Source organism: Dendrobates tinctorius, unplaced genomic scaffold (assembly GCF_039654945.1).
Source record: "Dendrobates tinctorius isolate UK_male_01 unplaced genomic scaffold, ASM3965494v1 ptg000134l, whole genome shotgun sequence".
Lineage (NCBI taxonomy): Eukaryota > Metazoa > Chordata > Amphibia > Anura > Dendrobatidae > Dendrobates > Dendrobates tinctorius.
Window position 1 is genome coordinate 2812678 of NW_027361802.1, and position 19438 is coordinate 2832115.

The window sequence follows — 19438 nt, forward strand, 5'->3', positions numbered from 1 at the left end:
CATGAGATTTTGTCTGGCTTCCTTAGTGATTGTATTTTTGGTAGGGTTTTTTTGCGGATTGCAGCCAGCATCTTTTCTGTCCTGTCCTATCTAGTTAGTTGGGCCCCATCGTTTGCTCAGCCTGTCTTTCTGTCTGTGTTTGTGTTTTCATCTGTTTTTCACCAACAATACATGTTGGGGGCTGTCTATTGCTTTGGGGTCTGCTCTGGGACAGTTTAGATTTCCCCTTTCCTTCTTTAGGCTTATGAAGTTCTCCGGCTGTGACGAGGGGTCTAGGGCACCGTAGGAACCCCCCACGACTACTGTTAGTTGTGGTGTATAGGATCAGGGGTCTGCAATCTGATAGCTACCAACCTCTCCGGTTTTCTGGACTTAGCTTGTATTTTTGTTTTCTCCTCCTCCGGTACCTCATTCATAACAGAATCACCAGCCATACTGCAGATTCTAGGGTGCTCAATAGCAGGAAAGAATTGTTGAAAAAAAAATAAAGAAAAAGTGTCAGAATTTTTTTTTTTTTTTTTTTGGTGTATATTTTTTCCTCTATTTCTCTGAGGCCGTAGGGGGAATTTTTTCTCAATGGAGATTAAGCAATTGTCTGATCGTGTGGAGCAGCTTACTGCTGAAGTGCGGGGAATTTCCACCTATCTTGCTCATTCACATGCTGCTGAACCAAAAATCCCTACTCCTGATGTGTTTTTTGAGGATCGGTCTAAATTTCTGAATTTTAAGAATAATTGTAAATTATTTTTTGCCTTGAAGCCTAACTCATCGGGGAGCTCCGCGCAGCAGGTTAAAATTGTCATCTCTTTGCTGCACGGCGATCCCCAGGATTGGGCGTTTTCTTTGAAACCTGATGATCCTATTCTGACTGATGTGAACGCATTTTTTCAGGCCTTGGGGTTGTTGTATGATGAGCCTAATGCTATTGATCAGGCTGAAAAGGCCCTGTTGGCATTGAGCCAGGGTCAGGATTCTGCAGAGTTGTACTGTCAAAAATTCCGAAAGTGGGCGGTCCTTACTACCTGGAATGATGGTGCCGCTCTCTTTCGGAAGGGTTTGTCAGAAACCGTAAAAGATACTATGGTGGGATTTCCTGTTCCCTCTGGTCTTGACGATTCTATGTCATTAGCCATTCAGGTTGATTGACGTTTGCGTGAACGCAAAACTGCACGAGAGGTGTTGCCACCTGTTGAACAAATGTCTGAACCTAAGCCATGTGATAGAGTTTTGTCTAGGGCGCAACGTCAGGAGTTCAGAAGGCGTAATAAGCTGTGTTTTTTCTGTGGAGATGCCTCTCATATTATTTCTGTCTGCCCTAAACGAGAGAAACGTTTTGCACACACATTTGCTGTGGGTGGTGTTCAACCTAGGTTTCTTCTGGCAATTACTCTGATCTGCTCCCTGTCCACATTTTCCGCTAAGGCTTTTGTGGATTCGGGAGCAGCTCTGAACCTGATGGACTTGGATTTTGCTAAACGTTGTGGGTTTCCTATGACACCTCTGCGGATGCCTATCCCTTTGAGGGGTATTGATGCTACTCCTTTGGCGAAGAATAAACCTCAGTTTTGGACCCAGGTGGTAATGCGGGTCGCCCCAGACCATCAAGAAAATTGCAGATTTTTGGTGTTGCATAATTTGCATGATACCATCGTTCTGGGGTTTCCCTGGTTGCAAATCCATAATCCAGTTTTGGATTGGAAATCTGTGTCTGTGATGAGTTGGGGTTGTCGGTGTACCCTTAGTGACGCTCCTATTTTCTCCACCTCTCCCCAGTCGCTTGATGTTCCTGACTATTTGGCTGATTTTTATGATGTATTTAGTGAGAATGAGTCTGCGTCTTTGCCTCCTCACAGCAGTTATGACTGTGCAATTGAGCTGAGCCCTGGGTGTAAATTTCCCAAGGGTCGACTTTTCAATTTATCTGTACCTGAGCACGAGGCTATGCGATCCTATATTAAGGAGTCGTTGGAGAAGGGTCATATTAGACCATCCTCTTCACCCTTAGGTGCTGTTTTTTTTTTTTTGTGGCCAAGAAAGATGGTTCATTAAGGCCTTGTATTGACTATCGTTCCCTCAACAAAATTACTGTTACATATCAGTATCCGTTACCCCTGATTTCTGATCTATTCTCTAGAGTTAAAGGTGCTTGTTGGTTTACCAAGCTTGACCTCAGGGGGGGCGTATAATCTTATTCGCAATAAGCAGGGGGATGAATGGAAGACGGCGTTTAATACTCCGGAGGGACATTTTGAGTACCTGGTGATGCCTTTTGGGCTCACTAATGCCCCTTCTGTCTTCCAGTGCTTCATGAATGATATTTTCCAAGACTTTGTGGATAAATTTTTGATCATCTATCTGGATGATATTTTGATCTTTTACAAGGATTGGGACTCTCATGTTGAACATGTTCGGACTGTGTTCCGGATTGTGAGGGAGAATTCCCTGTATGTCAAGGGATCGAAATGCCTTTCTGGTGTACAGAGGATTTCATTTTTGGGATTTATTTTGTCTCCGTCAACTATTGAAATGGACCCGGCCAAGGTACAGGCCATTTATGATTGGGTTCAGCCCACTTCTTTGAAGGCCCTCCAGAAGTTTTTGGGTTTTGCTAATTTTTATCGTAAATTTATAGCTAATTTTTCTGGTATTGCCAAACCATTGACTGATTTGACTGAGAAGGGGGCTGCTGTGCTGAATTGGTCTCCGGAGGCTGTTTCTTCTTTTCAGGAGCTGAAGCGAAGGTTCACTTCTGCTCCGGGTTTGCGACAACCTGATGTCTCACTCCCGTTTCAGGTAGAGGTGGACGCTTCTGAGATTGGTGCAGGAGCTGATTTGTCCCAAAAAGATCCTGTAACATCTAAAATGAATCCCTGTGCTTTCTTTTCCTGAAAGTTCTCCCCATCCGAACGTAACTATGATGTGGGGAATCGGGAACTGTTAGCCATGAAATGGGCATTTGAGGAGTGGATACATTGGTTGGAGGGAGCTAAACATCAAGTCGTGGTCCTTACTGACCACAAGAATTTGATTTACCTGGAGTCGGCCAAACGCTTGAATCCTAGACAGGCTAGGTGGGCCTTGTTTTTCACACGTTTTGATTTTGTGGTCTCTTTTCTTCTGGGCACTAAGAATGTCAAGGCAGACGCCCTCTCTAGGAGTTTCTTTGCTGATTCTCCTATTGTGACCAAGCCTGCTACCATCTTAGGTGAGGGGGTAGTTCTTTCTGCCATCTCGCGCGATTTGAGACATGTTCTGGAAGAGTTTCAGGAGGACAAACCTGAGCGTTGTCCCATTGGAAAATTGTATGTTCCTGACCAGTGGAGGAAGAGAGTGATGTCTGAGGATCATTTCTCCGCATTGGCTGGTCATCCAGGTATTTTTGGTACTAGAGATTTGGTGAGTCGGTCTTTTTGGTGGCCCGCCTTGTCTCGTGATGTCAGGAATTTTGTGCAGTGCTGTGGGACTTGCCCCTCTAAACATCTAGGGATTCCAGACCAGCCCCGATAAACTAGAGATCTAGAGATCACAGACCAGCACCCCTAAATAATACAGATGCTGGACAAGTTTCCATAAACAAATACAGCTCCCTGACTCCCTAAGTAAATATGGAGCCCAGACAAGACCCCCTAATTTAATACAGCCCCCATATCAGACCTTTTAAACAAATACAGACCCTACATCAGTCTTCTAAGACGACAACCCTTAAAGTAATACTGATTCTACATCAGACCCTTTAAACTAATGCAGACCCCAATCCAAACCTCTTAAATAATATAGATGCCAGGCAAGACCCCTTAAACTAATAAAGACCCCAGACTAGGCTCCTAAACAAATACAGACACCAGACCAAAGGCCCAAAACTACAGATTCCAAATAAGACCAAAAAACTAACACAGATCCTCGTCTAGACCCCCAAACAATATAGATGCCAGACCTGACCCATAAACAGATTCCTAACCTGACCCGTAAATGCAGACCACCTGAGCAGCCAGCCCCCAAACAAGACACCTCTTGTTACAGACCCCAGACCAACGAAACTACTGACTGCTCAGACCAGACCACCTGTATATCTGGACCCCGGCGCCGTCATCTCCCCCTGTATTCTAGGAGTGATATGCCATGATTTCCTTCAGTGAATATTTTCGGACATTTCCTCTGATCTTCAGATTTGTGCCCCTTCTCCTTGTGTTCAGTTTCTTATTTAACCCTTTCATGCATGTACAGGTTTCGATCAGGTGCGGACCCCCCTCCCCACCCCCGTTTTCCCCGTTTCTAGTGACCATATTGATAATTTGGAGCCCGGGAGCCATAAATGGGCACACGGCGCTCGCAATATTCACTGTACTCTGGATGATCCTGGCACGCAGTGCCCACCGGCACCAAACTCGCACATTTATCTTCCCGCTACATTAAACACAGGGAAGGAAATATCATTGTCTACAACAGAACATGAAGTCATCACATTGCATCACTTCGTTCATGTCCTAATGAGCCAGATACCGAGCCGTAAAGGGGTATTCCCTTCTCCACGATCCTATCCCAATATACGGTAGGTGTAATAATAATAATATTAGCCAATGCCTCAAATTAGAAATGTGGTATAGTTCTTCTGATTGCCCCATGTGCAGGCATTGCCATAGCTTAGAATAGAATAGTGTAGTTATTCAGATCCTCCTGGAAACGTGGACGAGAGCTGGAAACGAATCCCCGGTGCCCACCTTATTTATGCTGCTAGCGGGGCCTCTTTTGGCCTTTTCTGCGCTCATTTACTTTACTAGCCCCTTATACCTTGCTCTCTCGGCCACATGGTTTACAGTGTCCTGGTCCTCGCACGGCCAGTCTTACTGTTACAATGCTACTGAAGTGTGATTAGTCCTGATCTCTGGGTGTAACTTTTGTTCTGGGCACTGTAGGACATCTACTTTGTTCAGGGCCCGATCTGTGAACTTTTAGTTCCTTATTTTCTCCTATATTGGTTGGATTGTGTGGCCGTGCCTGCCCCTACTGGGTATTTTGTGCACTACTGATCTGTGTCTTTTAATACGGTAATTTCTACTTTTATGTAATATTAAGGGTTTTATATAGATCTCTTCGCTTGGCCAATTCTTCACCACATTTGGCTACCCCGTTGTTTTGTTTTATATTATTTTGGTTTATTTGGATATAGTTTGAGTTGTTACCTCTACACTTAGTGGTCCTGAAGGGGGCGCTTTCAGGAAGATGGTAGATAATGGCCAGGAGAGGTACGTCAGTGACCGGAGGAGCAATATCACCCCATAGAGCCTGACCATGTACCGGAGTCCACAGAAAGACCACTGACTGGCCGATATCTGGAGAAACTCACAGAGACCACCAAATACTGGGTCGATATAGACTCAGTATCCACTATCTGGCCATCGAGGTCAGCTGGCACAGACAGAGCTACAAGCCCAGGAAAGACAGACTATGCCCACACTGTGACCTGGAGGATGAGACCCACCTACTGCTACACTGCACCAAATTGTAACAAATGGAAGCGGAGGCAGAGATGGTGAAGTTCACATTCGTTTTTTTTATTTTTAAAGTGGAACCTCGGGACCACGGTCCGGGGGGCTTCGAAGGGGGCGTGACTAATGAGCCCCGGGTACCCATAGTAAAGCCCTTCAAACAGGGCCAGAATGGAATACCCGGAGGACACAGGTGCTACCTCCAGTTAGACCTCAAACACGTGGCAGCTGTCCCAGCCGGACCAAAAAGGGATAACAGTAGTTACAGCAGAGTGCGCAATGAGACAGGTCCTGGATCCAGGTAGTTGGTAAGGAGTCGGTTCCAGTAACTTTCACACAGTCCTTGGACTCGGATGGCTGTTGTCAGAACGGGATGGCTTTCGCCCAGATGGTTGCAGATATAAGCAGGAAGCACCAAATACTGATACTCTGTGGAGACAGATCGCATTAGACAATGCACAGAGACTGCAGACGCAGCGCAGAGAGGTTAGCATGAGAACCGGATGTAGCAATGATTGATACGTGTTGCTCCGGCGCTCTCCCTTTGGAGGAGAGGCCAGAAATAGCAGCCAGTGCGCTGCCATTGGATAATTGCACTTTTTGAAAAATGCACGCCGTCCCTTTAAGAAGGCAGGAAAGCAGGCGAGCCGGCCCTAATAGCTCTAGTTACAGGTCTGCCGACAGGACGTCAGGAGGTGGAGGCAGGCCTGCATGCAGAGCAGCAGCACGAGACCCAGAGGAGGCCGGCTGCCGCCTAAGGACAGCATGCGCGGCTGGAGCTGAGTGCCCAGAATGGAGGGCAGCGGCAGACCTGGATGCAGCGCCAGGGCGGGGACAAGGTGTAACAGTGGCAGACCTGGATGCAGCGCCAGGACGGGGACTGGGTGTAACACAAATACTCAGCAGTGAGGGACACTCACTGGGGGAGAAAGCAGCGCAGTGTGAGCATGGGGTACAAAGCAGCACAGTATGTGAGCAGCGCAGTGTGTGAGCATGGGGGAGAAAGCAGCACAGTATGTGAGCATCGGGGAGAAAGCAGCACAGTATGTGATCACTGTGCTCTCCGTGCTTCTCTTAGCACGTGCAGGCCCTCACCTGCCCCGTGGCATACCTCCCCATGCTTCTGTAAAAGTACGCGCAGGTCTTGCCATGTACCCTGTCGTGCCCTCTCGCACGCACAGGTCCTAGCCTGTACTCTGTCCCTGGCGTGCCCTCTGCACGCGCAGGACTCTGCTTTTAACCCTGACCCTGGCGTGCCCCTCTGCACGTGCAGGACTCTGTCTTGAACTATGACCCTGGCATGTCTCTCTGCACACGCTGGACTCTGCCTTGAACCCTGACCCTGGCATGCCACTCTGCACACGCAGGACTCTAGCTTGATCCCTGATCCTGGTGTGTCTCTCTACATGTGCAGGACTCTGCCTTGAACCCTCACCCTGGCGTGCCCCTCTGCATGCGCAGGACTCTGCCTTGTACCCAGACCCTGGCGTGCCCCTCTGCATGCACAGGACTCTGCCTTGAACTATGACCCTGGTGTGCCCTCTGCACGCGCAGGACTCTGTCTTGTCCCTTGTGCCTTGGTGTGTCTCTACACATGCATCCTGTCTTGTATGTTGAACTTTGATCCCTGGCATGTCCCCTACACACGCACCGTACTTTGCACGTTGAACCTGGTGTGTCCCTACACACGCACCTTGCATTGCACCTTGCCCTGGACCCTGGTGTGCCCCTAGCATGCACCCTGCCTGGAATCTTGCCTTGGACCTCGGCGTGTTCCCTAACATGCACCATGTCTGGAAATCTGTCGTGCCTCCTTGCATGTACCCTGGTTTGCCTGCTGGATTCCCGGAACCTGCCATCACTGCCAGAGATCATAAGCATGAAGTCTACAGCCTGACGCCCTGATCCCTACCAGCTGTCCGGAGTCCAATGCCATCGTGTCCTTGCCGGTAACCAGGCTTGCCTTCTAGCACATACTATTCCTTGGACCTTGGCGTGCCACGCACGCACCTTGCCGTGTTTGCTTGTTATCACGTTTCGCACTGAATGTTATCCTGAACTTGTCTTAATGAAGATTCCTTGAACTTACGTCTTGTCTTGTTTCCTGCACGTCCTTGTCGTCAGACACTCGTACTTAGTGTCTACCTGAGTCGGTCGTCTGGTGCCAGCAGTCGTGGTGGCTCACCCCCTTGGTCTTGCCCTTGACACTCCCTGTATAGGGGGTGGTTCTTCACAAGGTCAGCTCGCCCTAGGTGGGTGGGTGCCACGACCTAGAGGGTCCACTCTAAAGAAAAAGTCGACTCAGCGTAAGCTGACCTCATCACAGCATGAGCTGTGCATGCAGATGAGTGCGTCAAAAAATGCATCACTGTAAATAGAAATCCCATGAGACACCCCCATTTTTGTCTCATTTCATATTTAACGCATGTGCATAAACAACGCAAATGCATGCAAAAACGCATACAAACGCATGCATGCAGCGTTTTTTTCCATCATGTGTAAGATGATGCGCATAAACTCTGCATAAACATGCGTTTTGCATGCGTTTTGACATGTGTATGCGGATGATATGCTGCGGACTCAAACATTAATGTGAACCTTGCCTTATACAGTGATCTCTGGTGACATTACACAGAGCAGCACTGCATATAGTGTATAGTGTAAAGGTAGTACAGTGATCACTGGTGACTTTGTACACTGGACCGCAATATATAGTATACAGTGCATAGTGTCATTGTACAGGTAACACAATGACTCACCAGTGACATCTCTAGGTGAAGTCCTTCATCTTCGCTTTTCATATTCATCCAGCACAGACAACCATCACTTCTTCCAGCCAGGGCTCATCTCTGCAAGAAATAACAAAGGTATCTAGAACACCAATTGCAGAACACATGTCAGGAACACCGCACTGCGCTTGCTCTCTGAGCCAGTGAACATGTCCTGAGTACAAAAACAGTGCTCAAAGATACCTGTGGAGCAGGGCAGCAGCGGTGACGATGCGTGCTTCAGACTATCAGGACCTGAAGCACGTGACTGTTGGGGGCGTGACCTAAGTGCCTCAGAGTTAGGAGCTGCAGGGAAACTCCTAGAAAGGTAACTACGGGACAAGATACCAAGAGGCATAGATAGGGACATAAACCAAATCAAGCCGGGGGTCAAAGCACGAGATAGCAGGACAGTACCAAAGGGTTAGACAGAGCAGATAGTCAGGACGTAGCAATAGATCAGAAAACCAGAACAGGCAATAGACGGTACAATAGGGGCAAATGGTAACGGAGTAACGATAGCCAAGCCAGGAGGTCAGAACCGGAGAAGACAATAATACCAAAACGTGAGACAGAGAACAGCGTGAGGGGTCAGACCGGGTCATACACGGGAATCAAACAAGCAATGCAGTATACAAGCACACCAGGGGTCAGACACACAGCCAAAATAACAGTATAGCTGACAGGGAATCCTAGTCTGAAGTGAGTATAAATACCCTTCCCAGATCCAAAGGGAGGCCAGCAAAATTAACCCTGAGAAACTGGGACATTAACCATGTCCTAACCATGACAGTACCCCCCTCTTAATGGGGGGCCACTGGACCCCCAGGTTTCTCAGGGTATCTGGCCTGAAAAGCCCGCACCAGTCGATCAGCATGCACCGAACTGGTCGGAACCCATGACCGATCCTCAACGGAATATCCCTTCCAATGAATAAGGTACTGAAATCTCCAGCGCACCCACCGTGAATCAATGATGCACCCTACCTCATACCCCAGTTGACCCTCTACCAATACTGGTGGAGCCACGGTTGAGGGATCTTCTCTAACTGTCCCCACAGGCTTTAATAGGGACCTGTGGAAGACGTTAGATATTTTGAAGGAGGTGTGCAACTGTAATCTGTATGCCACTGGGTTGATCACCTCTACAATCTTGTATGGGCCAATAAATTTGGGGCCCAACTTCATAGAGGGTATCTTAAGCTTGATGTTGCGGGTGGACAACCAGACTTTTTCCCCCACAGTTAACGCAGGACCCAACCCCCTCCTCCTGTCTGCAAAATGTTTGTACCTCTTCTGGACTTTGGAGATGTTCCCCTGCACCTCCCTACAGAGGGTTTTTAACTGTTGTACCATCCCCTCGGCACCAGGGCAATCCGAATCCATACGGGAAAATTCTCCAAACTGTGGAACAAACCCATAATTGACCTGAAAGGGAGACTTTCCAGTAGAATCATTAATACGACAGTTAAATGCAAATTCTGCCATGGGTAATACCTCACACCAGTCTTCCTGTCTGGAGGAGGCCAGGCACCTCAGAATCTGCTCCAACGAATGGTTGGTGCGTTCAGTCTGTCCGTTTGATTCCAGGTGATAGGCAGAGGAGAATGATAACTTGACCCCCAACTTCATACAAAACACTCTCCAAAACCTGGCCACAAATTGCACATCCCTGTCCGACCCCTCATTCACAGGCACTCCATGCAACCGAACAATGTGCCGTATAAACAAGCGAGTCAAGGTTTCAGCAGATGGTAACGCAGGTAATGGCACAAAGTGGGCTTGCTTAGAAAATCTATCAACCACTACCCATACCACTGAGTTGCCCTTGGAAGATGGAAGATTAGTGATAAAGTCCATGGACAGGTGTGTCCATGGTTTATCCGGAATTTGCAAAGGCACCAATTCCCCGGCCGGCCGGACCTGAGAGCTTTTAGTGCGAGCGCACACCCCACAAGTATTTACAAACATTTTTATATCAGAACCCATAGAGGGCCACCAAGAACACCTAGCTACTGCCCCCCCGGGTAGCTACAAAACCAGGGCGTGCACTTAACACAGAATCATGAAATTCTTGAAGGAGTGTGAGACGGAATTGTTCGGGTACAAACAATTTACCTGGGGGTTTATTCCTGGAAGCTTGTGCTTCCAGAATCTCTCTCTGTAACTCAGAGGAGATTTCGGCTACAACCACTCCCGGTTGAAGAATGGAGGAAGGAGGTTCTGGAGGGGACACAGAATCAAAACTTCGGGATAAGGCATCCGCCTTTACATTTTTAGACCCTTGTCGGAACGTGATGGTAAAATGAAATCGAGAAAAAAAAAGTGCCCACCGAGCCTGTCTGGGGGTCAGTCTCTTAGCAGACTCGATATAGGCCAGGTTTTTATGATCAGTGATGACCGTAATGGGATGAGCGGCCCCCTCCAAAAAATGCCTCCATTCTTCGAAAGCTAATTTAACCTCCATGGGCTCAGATACAGGTGCAGTGTCACACAATTTGGGGTACAAGGGAGATTCTTGTTGCATCATTCCTCTAGCACGGAGGGTATCAGGAGGAGGATGTAATGCCAGAGCGTCCTGCAGATGGTCAGACAGGCCCCTGCGGAACAACCCCCTCAGGGCTTCGTCATTCCAGGATACTTCGGACGTCCAATGTCTAAACTCTGAGCAGAACCATTCAGCAGAGTGCCTCCCCTGTGTCACACTCATCACCATATCCTCTGCCAGATGCACTCTATCAGGCTCATCATAGATGTGCCCCAGAGTCTCAAAGAACAAGTTCACTGACATCCGTTCAGGAGCAGAGGAAGACAGAGAGAAAGCCCATGCTTGTGGAGCCCCCCGTAGTAGGGAAATAATGACCCCCACCCTCTGGAACTTGTCCCCGGAGGAACGGGGCCTTAGAGAAAAAAAAAAGCTTGCATCCTTCTTTGAAAGACCTGAACTCCTTTTTATCCCCTGAGAAAGGGTCTGGCAATTTGACCGGAGATTCGGGGGATGCTAATGACACATCTCTACCCCCAGAACTAGGAGCCCCTGCATCGACAGCCCCCTGCACAGTAACCATGAACTGTTGCTGGGTATGGGCCATCATGCGCTGTTCCACATTGAGTTTATGGAACATTTGAGTCAGGTGCTTGTCCTGATCAGCCAAAGCTTGTATGGGATCCATGAGGATAACACACTTTTTTTTTCCTTCAGAGGAAAAAAAACTGAAATGGTCAGCTTTAATGTCAGGAACACCGCACTGTGCTTGCTCACTGAGCCAGTGCGCATGTCCTGAGTACAAAAGCAGTGCTCAAAGATACCTGTGGAGTAGGGCAGTAGCGGTAACGATGTGTGCTTCAGACTATCAGGACCTGACGCACGTGACTGCTGGGGGCGTGACCTAAGCTCCACAGAGCTAGGAACTGCAGGGAAACTCAAACAAAGATAACTATGGGACAAGTTACCAAGGGGCATAGACAGGGATGTAAACCAGATCAAGCCGGGGTCAAAGCACGAGATAGCAGGACAGTACCAAAGGGTTAGACAAAGCGGATAGTCAGGACGTAGCAATAGATCAGAAAACAAGAACAGGTAATAGACTGCACAATAGGGAAAGCGGTAATGGAGTAACGATAGCCAAGCCAGGAGGTCAGAACCGGAGAAGACAATAATACCAAAACGTGAGACAGAGAACAGCGTGAGGGGACAGACCGGGTCATACACGAGAATCAAACAAGCAATGCAGTATACAAGCACACCAGGGGTCAGACACACAGCCAAAATAACAGTATAGCTGACAGGGAATCCTAGTCTGGAGTAAGTATAAATACCCCTCCCAGATCCAAAGGGAGGCCAGCAAAATTAACCCTGAGAAACCAGGACATTAACCATGTACTAACCATGATAACACATTACTTATTTTTTTCCCAAATTTTAAACTACACCATATGAAGAAAAAAAGGTGACAGAGTTGCTCTGCACAGTAACAGGACCGCATGCCCCACTTAAAACAGTATCCTGAAAAACTAAAATACATACATCACTGCAGTAATAATATCCCTTAATTATAATAATAATAATAATAATAATAATAAATTTTATTTTTATAGCACCGACATATTCCGCAGCACTTTACATTTCAGAGGGGATTTGTACAGACAATAGACATTACAGCATAACAATAATCACATACAGTAGATTATATCAAATACCAAGAGGAGTGAGGGCCCTGCTCGCAAGCTTACAGTCTATGAGGAAAGAGGTAGACACGAAAGGTGGGTGGTAACAGTTGCCCTGATTGTATGGACCAGCCATAATGTTAAGTGTGTAACAGTACAGACACAGAGGGCTAATGGATGCATAAAGCATGTGGGAACATGATGCTGGGAACCTGGTTATGGTAAAACTTTTGGCTCTGCCACACAGGGATAGGTTAGGTTAATGTGTTGAGGCGATAGGCCAGTCTGAATAAATGCGATTTCAGGACACGCTTAAAATTGTGGGGATTGGGGACTAATCGTATTGACCTGGGAAGTGCATTCCAAAGAATTGGCGCGGCACGTGTAAAGTCTTGGAGACGGGAGTGGGAGGTTCTGACTATTGAGGATACTAACCTCAGGTCATCAGCAGAACGGAGGGCGCGGGTAGGGTGGTATACTGAAACAAGGGAGGAGATGTAGGGTGGTGCTGAGCCATGGAGGGCTTTGTGGGTGAGGGTAATAAGTTTATACTGAATTCTGGAGTGGATGGGTAGCCAGTGTAATGACTGGCACAAGGTAGAGGCATCGGTGTAACGATTGGTGAGGAATATGATCCTGGCTGCAGCATTCAAGACAGATTGGAGAGGGGAGAGTTTGGTAAGAGGGAGACCAATTAGAAGAGAGTTACAATAGTCGAGACGAGAATGAATAAGAGAAACAGTAAGAGTTTTTGCAGAGTCAAAAGTAAGAAAAGGTCGAATTCTAGAAATGTTTTTGAGGTGCAGATGACAAGAGCGAGCCAGTGATCGAATGTGGAGGGCAAAGGAAAGCTCGGAATCAAGTATGACCCCAAGACAGCGGGCATGTTGCTGGGGAGTAATAGTGGAACCACACACGGAAATGGCAATGTCGGGTGTAGGTACATTAGTAGCGGGAGGAAACACAAGGAGTTCAGTCTTTGACAGGTTCAGTTTCAGATATAGTGAGGACATGATATTAGACACAGCGTTTAGACAATCGCCAGTGTTTTCTAGAAAGGCTGGCGTGATGTCAGGAGAAGAAGCGTATAATTGGGTGTCATCAGCATAGAGATGGTACTGGAAACCAAATCTACTGATTGTTTGACCAATAGGGGCAGTGTACAAGGAGAAGAGGAGGGGGCCTAGAACCGATCCTTGAGGAACCCCAACAGTAAGGGGAAGGTGAGAGGAGGAGGAACCGGCAAAAGAAACAGTAAAGGAGCGGTCGGAGAGATAGGAGGAGAACCAGGAGAGAACGGTGTCCTTGAGGCCAATGGAATGGAGCATAGTGAGGAGGAGCTGATGATCCACAGTGTCGAATGCTGCAGAGAGATCCAAGAGAATTAGCATGGAGTAATGACCATTTGATTTAGCTGTTAGCAGATCATTAGAGACTTTAGTGAGGGCAGTTTCAGTGGAGTGTAAAGAGCGGAAACCGGATTGGAGAGGGTCGAGAACAGAGTTTTCTGAGAGATAGCGGATAAGACGGGAGTGGACCAGGCGTTCCAGGAGTTTAGAGATGAAGGGAAGATTAGAGACAGGTCTATAGTTAGCGGCACAGTTTTGGTCGAGGGATGGTTTTTTAAGTAGTGGATGTATGATGGCATGCTTAAATGAGGAGGGAAAAATACCAGAAGAGAGAGAGAGGTTAAATATTTTAGTTAGGTGAGGGGTGACAGCAGGGGAAAGGGACTGGAGGAGATGTGACGGAAATGGGTCACTGGTGCAAGTAGTTGGGCGAGAAGATGCAAGGAGCCTGCTTACTTCTTCTTCTGTGACTGGTTCAAAGTCAGAGAGTGAGTTAGATGCAGTGGGGGAGGGAGGACAGTGCATGGTATGAGGGGATTTGGAGATAATTTCCTGTCGGATCTGGTCAATTTTTTCTTTGAAGTAATTGGCCAGATCGTCAGCTCGGAGCTCCGTGGTTGGGGCCTGTACTCTTGGATTGAGTAGAGAATGAAAAGTGTCAAAGAGACGTTTCGGGTTATTGGACAGTGAGATGATGAGGGTGTTGAAATAGGTTTGTTTGAAGAGGTGAAGGGCAGTGTTGTATGTTCTAAGCATAAACTTAAAATGGTTGAAATCTTCGTGTAGATTGGATTTTCTCCACAGACGTTCGGCGCACCTGGAGCACCGCTGCAGGAAACGTGTTTGCACCGTGTGCCAGGGTTGTCGCCGTCTGCGTTGTGGTGTTCTATTTATAGGGGGTGCAAATTCATCCAGGGCACTTTGAAGTGTTTCATTGTAATGCTTCAATGCAGAATCAGGACATGAGAGGGAGGAGATAGGGGCCAATGAAGACTGCAAGTTCTTCAGAAGTTTCTGGGTGTTAATGGCCTGTATGTTTCTATAAGTCTGGACAGTGGGGGTGACCTGAGCAGCCTGGCAGTTCTTTATAGAGAATGAAAGAAGGTTGTGGTCAGAGAGCGGGAGAGGGGAGTTTGCAAAATCATCCACTGCACAAAGCCGAGAGAAGACCAAGTCGAGGGAGTTTCCGTCTTCATGCGTTGGAGAATTAGTAAGCTGCGAAAGGCCAAATGAGGAGGTTAGAGATAAAAGGTGAGTAGCAGATGGGGAGAGGGGAAGAGCAATGGGGATGTTGAAATCTCCCATGATGAGGGTAGGGATGTCACAGGAGAGAAAATGTGGAAGCCAAGTGGCAAAATGATCCAGGAACTGATGGGAGGGGCCGGGAGGACGATACACCACCGCCACTCGCATGGAGAAGGGGGTGTAGAGTCTGACGGCATGGACCTCAAAAGAAGGGAAGACAAGTGAGGGTACTTGAGGGATAACCTGAAAGGTACATTTTGGTGATAGGAGCAGACCAACGCCTCCACCTGCTCTATTGTCTGATCTTGGGGTATGAGAGAAGTGTAGCCCCCCGTATGAAAGAGCAGCAGCAGCGGTAGTATCTGACTGCTGGATCCAGGTTTCAGTAAGAGCCAGGAGGTTAAGAGAATTAGAAAGGAAGAAGTCATGAATGAAGGAGAGTTTGTTACACACTGAGCGAGAATTCCAAAGTGCACAATTAAGAGAGACAGATGGCATGCAGGGAATATTAATAAGATTAGAGGGGTTTCTGAGTGTAGCAGTGGGGGGGTTTGACTTTCTATAACATGGGGGACCAGGGTTGGGAGCAATGTCTCCTGCAACTAGGAGAAGGAGGATAGAAAGAGTGAGCAGATGGTTAAGTGATTTGTGAGAGCGTCTCTGGTGTTGAATGGTGGGACTGGTTGGATCTGTGCAATTTAACAATGTGAAAAGAGCATGAGTGCTATACATAGGAGAGGAAAGAAGCGAGGGGCTAATATGGATGGATTGTGGAGAGTTAATGCCAGGGCTTAATTAGACTCTATGGTAATAATATCCCCCATCCTGGCCCCCGTGTGCCTCATTCCCGGCTCCAGCCATATGTTCTCCCATCCTGTCCCTATGTGATGTCCCCATCTTGACCCATCTGTCAAATGATCCTGCCCCATCTATCCCATGATCCTGCCCCATCTGTCTCCATCCTGCCCCATATTCCTGCCCCATCTATCTCCATCCTGCCCCCTGTGTCTCGAGTCCTGCCCCCTGTGTCTCGAGTCCTGCCCCCTGTGTCTCCAATCCTGCCCCGTGTCTCCAATCCTGCCCCCTGTGTCTCCAATCCTGCCCCGTGTCTCCAATCCTGCTCCCTTGTCTCCATCCTGCCCCTTGTCTCCCATCCTGCCCCATGTCTCTCATCCTGCCCCTATGTCTCCCATCCTGCCCCCGTGTCTCCCATCCTCCCCCCGTGTCTCCAATTCTGCCCCGGGCAGGATGGAGACATGGTCCGTGTGTCTCCATCCTGCCGGTGAAACATATTGAGTCTTGCAGCTTTCAATAAAAATTAAAAAAAACACCTTTCTCCTTACCTGGTCGCTCTCCTGCAGCATTGATCTCTCCAGGCGTTTCAGGCACCTACTCACCGGCGAATGACAATGACGTCATACACTGGCGACGGGCCCGCAAGGCAATAGAGTAACTGAACCAGCATCTCATACCATGCTGGGGGGGCTATATACCATGCTGGGCTGTATTATACCATGCTGGGGGGGCTATATACCATGCTGGACTGTATTATACCATGCTGGGGGGCTATATACCATGCTGGGCTGTATTATACCATGCTGGGCTGTATTATACCATGCTGGGTGGGTTATATACCATGCTGGGCTGTATTATACCATGCTGGGGGGGCTATATACCATGCTGGGCTATAATATACCATGCTGTGGGGCTATATACCATGCTGGGCTGTATTATACCATGCTGGGCTGTATTATACCATTCTGCGGGGGCTATATACCTTGCCGGGCTGTATTATACCATGCTGGGCTGTATTATACCATGTGGGGGGGCTATATACCATGCTGGGCTGTATTATACCATGCTGGGGGGGCTATATACCATGCTGGGCTGTATTATACCATTCTGGGGGGCTATATACCATGCTGGGCTGTATTATACCATGCTGGGCTGTATTATGCCATTCTGGGGGGCTATATACCATGCTGGGCTGTATTATACCATTTTGGGAGGGCTATATATCATGCTGGGCTGTATTGTACCATTCTGGGGGGCTATATACCATGCTGGGCTGTATTATACCATGCTGGGCTGTATTATACAGCCCACCATGGTATACAGCCTGTATACCATGGTGGGCTGTATTATACCATGGTGGGCTATATACCATGCTGTGTTGTACACCATGGTGGGCTGGGCTGTATACCATGGCGGGCTGGGCTATATACCATGTGGTGCTGGGCTATATACCATGTGGTGCTGGGCTATATACTATGCTGCTGTATTATATACCATGGGGGTACATTTTACATTATATTCTATAGGGGGAGGCTGTGTTATATAATATGGGGAGCTACATTATATTCTATGGGGAGGTGGGCTGTATTATATTCTATTTTGGGCTACATTGAAATTCTATAGGGGGCTGTATTATATTTATTATATTCTATGGGGGCTGCACTATACTATATGAGGAGGCCTACATTGTATTCTATGGAGGGGCTACATTATACTATATAAGGGGCTGCATTATATCCTATGAGGGGGTTGCCATATATTCTATGGAGGGGCTGCATCACACTATATGGAGGGACTGCATTATATTCTTTGGGGGGGGTTACATTATGCTCTTTACAGATACTATATCCAGCCCTGCATAGCCTCAATATTAGATAACAACAAATAACAAATAACTTTGTTGCCCTATGAAGGGCGGGGGAGCCTGAAAAATTTCTTGCTCAGGGGCCCACTACAGACTGTGTCCGCCCCTGATTAAACATACAGACAGATGGAGGTTGCATAGGACACCAGTCACACAGATATGTGAGATGCACAGTGTTTGTCTTACAGCCTATTGATGACGCCCATACTATTAGATCTGGCGGGCTGCCCAGCACTACATAAGTGATCCCCACAAGGCAGACGCCTCAGTTCACCCAGCCAACAATAAAGGGTCTGGCTGCATCCTGCATAAAAATTGAAAAATGTACAATGAAAAAAGTCCTTATGCTAGAGTAACATTTCTGGCAGAGGCACATGGTAAGTATAAACCGCAAAAAAATTAATTCAGAGTTGCATGCATCTCAACATGGGGGAGCTGGAAGATATTGAATGGGTAAGGCAGATATTAAAAGGATTCAAATTCAAACCTTCCAGGAACTGGACACATTCCATCTCCGTGCCAACCCAAATAAAGACATCTTTCAACAACATGTGTGCCATTGGCACCGTTTCATAGACGACATATTCTTTATTTGGGTTGGCACGGAGATGGAATGTGTCCAGTTCCTGGAAGGTTTAAATTTGAATCCTTTTAATATCTGCCTTACCCATTCAATATCTTCCAGCTCCACCACGTTCCTGGATCTAAATATTCTTGCGGATGATTCACGGTTGGTGACAGATCTTTACCGGAAGCCAACGGCCACCAATGCTCTATTGGAATACAGTAGTTTTCACCCTAAACATACTAAGGTGGGTGTGCCAATTGGCCAATTCCTTAGAACAAGAAGGAATTGCACACGTGATGAGGATTTTTACTCTTGATCTTAAAGGAAGGTTAAAACATCGTGGGTAACCTAAGAAGGTAATTTCAACAGCGTTTCAGCGGGCACGACAACACGACCAAGCATCCCTTCTTGTTCTACGGGTTCGGGACCAGGACTCTCAACTCTGCTTCATTACTGATTATAATAGCAGTTGGCCCCATCTAAGGGATATTCTTTCTAGGCATTGGTCTATCCTTACAATGGATGCTCAGACCTTTCTGGTTACCACTATGCAACCCTTGCTAACGGCTAGGAGGGCGCCCAATATCCGAGATCTTTTAACCAGGAGCCATTTCATGTGCCTAACTTGTAAATTGAATAGGGGAATTGCCCTTAAAGGATCTTTTCCATGAGGGGACTGTAGAGTGTGCCCACTTATGATCCCCACACGTGATGCCTTTCTCAATCCCTTGACTCTCCATAGACATCCATTACATTCTTATATTAATTGTAAGAGTAGGGATGTGGTTTATCTGCCCTTGCAGGAAGGTGTATGTGGGCCAAACCTCCCAGGAATTGAGGAAGAGGGCCCAGAAACACATCTCTACAATCCATCTGGCGGCAGCTGATTCAAGAAAGGGTAAGATCCTTATACCGGTTGCAACACATTTTCTGGCTATGCATAGGGGCAGAGCGTCTGGGGTCAAGGTAGTGGGCTTGCAGAAGATCACACAGAACGCCAGAGGGGGCAACAGCCGGAAACATTTACTCCAGGCAGAATCCAGATGGATTTTTGAGCTACAGTCAGTGTCTCCGACCGGTTTAAATGAAGAGCTTTTATTTACCGTTTTTTTGGGCTAAATGTCTGATACATTCTATTTTTTGTCCGCCTCAGGTTGTCTGCAGTTGGTGATTTTTCCTTCCCTCTCCCCCTTTTTG